Raw genomic sequence first — 3422 nt, 5'->3', positions numbered from 1 at the left:
AAATCATAACAAAATTCCAGTTATGCTACAACAGGCTCAAACTAATATGCTGAGTACCCATAACAAAGACAAAAAAGAAAAAACATATAATGTAGGAGAGATAATATACGAGAAAAAATATGGGGAGAGAAATAAATTAAATCCAAGATACAAAAAACAAGTAGTTAGGTTAGGTTAGGTTAGGGCGGTGATGCAAGGGGGTCATAGAATACCCCCTCACTTCCACTTGAGCCGCAAGGGCTCCTTGTGCTGCCGCTGGAGCAAGGGTTTCACCGAGATGCTACCCCCCCCCCCCCCCTTCCTGTCTACCAGGGTGCGTATAAATGCCTAGACTTCCTATGGCGGCCCATGGTCCCAGCCTGCTTTTTTTATGAAGGCAACCAGTCCGCGTGGAGAGATCTCTGAGAGATCGCTAAGGTCCGAGAGTTCTTCGGACCCGAAGTGTTTGAGCCTGCTGCGTCCGAGTGCCGGGCAGTGGCATAAGATGTGCGATACCGATTCTACCTCCTCTTCATCCCTGCAGCTCCTGCAGAAATCATTGTGGGGGACTGCAAGCCTGGCCGCGTGCTCGCCTATCAGCCAGTGCCCAGTGATTGCCCCAATCGCTAGGCTGCATTCCGGTCTAGTCAGAGCAATGAGTCTAGCCGATCTTTTCTGAGAGCGTGTCGGCCAGATCAAACGTGATGTTTTACAGGTCTGGAGATTATTCCATTTCCTATTGGCTGCCAGGTCGAAAAACTCCCTGCACTTTAGCCTGCAAGTAGCCAAGGGTATGCCTACAAGTTCTTTCTCTGCCCTAGCTAGTTCATCTGCAGCACAGTTTCCCTCGTGGTCCCTGTGACCGGGAACCCAGATGAGGTAGATGTCAAGCTGTTCAGCCATCTCGTTGAGAGATCTGCGACAGTCATTGACTGTCCTGGAGTTGGATGAGAATCCGTCAAGTGCCTTGAGCGCTGCTTGACTATCTAGGAAGATACATATTGTACCCCGATTTCCCCTTAGAGCTGGGGATTCAAGTGCTTCCTTAATGGCTACTACTTCAGCCTGGAACACACTGCAGTGGTCAGGGAGTCTGAAGGCCTCCTTTAGGCTCAGATGATCGCAAAAATAACCGCCTCACACCTGGCCGTTAAGTTTTGATCCATCTGTATAGATATGAATGGAGCCCTCCGGTCCCGGTATCCGGGCTTCCCATTCCTCCCTCGAGGGGATTAAGACTTTGTAGTTAGTGGTGGGTTGGTCGACGGGCACACAGTAATCCGTACCCCCCTCAGGCATGAAATGTTGTAGGTCCAGTCTGGTATGACCGAAACTATTTTTGCTCCATAGGTTTGCCTCCCGCAGTCTTATTGCTGCCAGAGTAGCTGTCTTTACCCCCATCAGTTCAACTGGTAGTAGGTTAAGTATAGTGTCTAGGGCATCGCTAGGCGTAGTGCGTAGACTTCCTGTCATACAGACTTCCGCCATGCGCTGCATCTTCCTGAACTTTTCCCTGCATGAGAAGTTGTCTAGGGCGGGCCACCAGACAACAACACCATAGAATGGAATTGGTCTGATGATCGCTGTGTATAACCATCTGACCATCTTCGGGGACATTCCCCATTTCAGGCCTACCGCCTTGCGGCAGGTATAGAGTGCTATTGCCGCTTTCTTAGTCCTTTCAGCGGTGTTCAGCTTCCAGTCCAGTTTCCTGTCTAGTGTGATACCTAGGTACTTCGCACTATCACTAAGAGCTAGTGTTTCTCCTAGGAGCTTCGGAAGTCTTAAGTTAGGTATTTTGTACTTCCTGGTGAACAGCACGAGCTCTGTCTTGGATGGGTTGACTCCCAGCCCGTTCTTTTGCGCCCAGGCCGACAGAACTTCGAGCTTCCCTGTCATTAGGTCGCATAGCGTCTGTGGGAATTTCCCCACGAAGGCAATAGCAACAGCGTCCGCGTACGCAATGATCTTACATCAGCCACCCTCTAAGGAACGTAGTAGGCTGTTAACCGCCACGTTCCAGAGTAGTGGTGAGAGTACACCTCCTTGTGGGGTGCCCCTCTTGACGTATCTTCGAATAGTCGAACCTCCAAGCGTAGCCTCGACACTCCTGTTAACCAGGATCTGCCGTATTAGGTGAGTTGATCGATTGTCTATTCCAAGTCCCGTCAGTGCGTCGATTATTGAGCACGGTAGGATGTTGTTGAAGGCCCCTTCTATGTCTAGAAAAGCCACAAGTGCGTATTCCTTAAAATTAATCGCTCGTTCGGCGATCATAGTGATATCGTGCAGGGCTGTTTCTGTTGATCGGCCCCTTTTGTAGGCATGCTGAGAGCATGAGATGTCGTTTGGGTTAATGTTAAGTTGTAGATGGAGACTTAAGAGTCTTTCCATCGTCTTAAGAAGAAAGGAAGACAGACTTATAGGTCTGAAGTCCTTGGGGGTGCAGTGGGATGGTTTCCCCGCCTTGGGTATGAATACAACCTTCGTGCACAGCCATGCCTTTGGTATCATACCAGTAGTGAAGACTGTGCTGAAGATTTTCTTAATCCATTTCCTTAGGTTAATACCGGCTCTGGATAACTGAGCTGGTAGAATACCGTCCGGTCCCGGAGATTTGAAGGGTTTAAAACTGTCCATTGCCCATTTCAGGTTTCTGTCACTAAGTAGGTAGTTGAGCGAGCCCTGATGACCCTGGCTATGCATCACCTGGGTTATTCCTTCCGAAGAGCAACCCGGGAAGTGTGCATTGATAAGGGTCTCCAGGGTTTCCAGGCGAATCTTTCTTAGGCGGGCGGCCTCTGATGTCTCCTGAATGTTGGTGCAGAAATTGGCCCAGGCAACCGTCTTTGCCATGCGCTATTCTTTGTTATATTGCCTAAGTTCAGCTTTATAGGTTACCCACGCCTCGTCTGTGTTGGTACGGTGCGCGTGGTTGAAGGCCCTACGTGCATTTTTTTGTACGGGGCTAAAGACGAGGTCCACCACGGAGGCTTCTTCGATCTGTTGCTACCTATCCTTTTTTTGGGGCAGGCCTTGTGGTAAGCTTTTGCACTAGTCGCAGTAAGCTTGTCTACCATGGCGTTAAGCCCCTCATAGGTCTCGATGGTCTCCGAAGGCGGTTCGCCTAAGGATCTATCTAGTATATTTTTATAGAGCTCCCAGTTTGCCTTTCTAGGATTTCGTACTGCTTGCTTGGTAAAGTTTTCAAAATTTACTACTATCTCAATATAGCGATGGTCTGAAAATGAGTGTTTGTCAAGGACTCTCCAGCTGGTGATTGCATCAGCCAGGGAGTGCGAGAATAATGTGACATCAAGAACCTCCCTTCTGTTCTTGACTACGAAAGTGGGTTCTGAACCTCTGTTACCCACTAAAAGCTTAGAGCTGACTCACCCCTCTCGTTTGTGTCAGTGCTTCCCCACTGACTGTGATGAGCGTTG

Source organism: Drosophila ananassae (genome assembly GCF_017639315.1).
Source record: "Drosophila ananassae strain 14024-0371.13 chromosome Y unlocalized genomic scaffold, ASM1763931v2 tig00000259, whole genome shotgun sequence".
NCBI classification, from domain to species: Eukaryota; Metazoa; Arthropoda; class Insecta; order Diptera; family Drosophilidae; genus Drosophila; species Drosophila ananassae.
Note: the sequence above shows the minus strand (reverse complement) of the source record.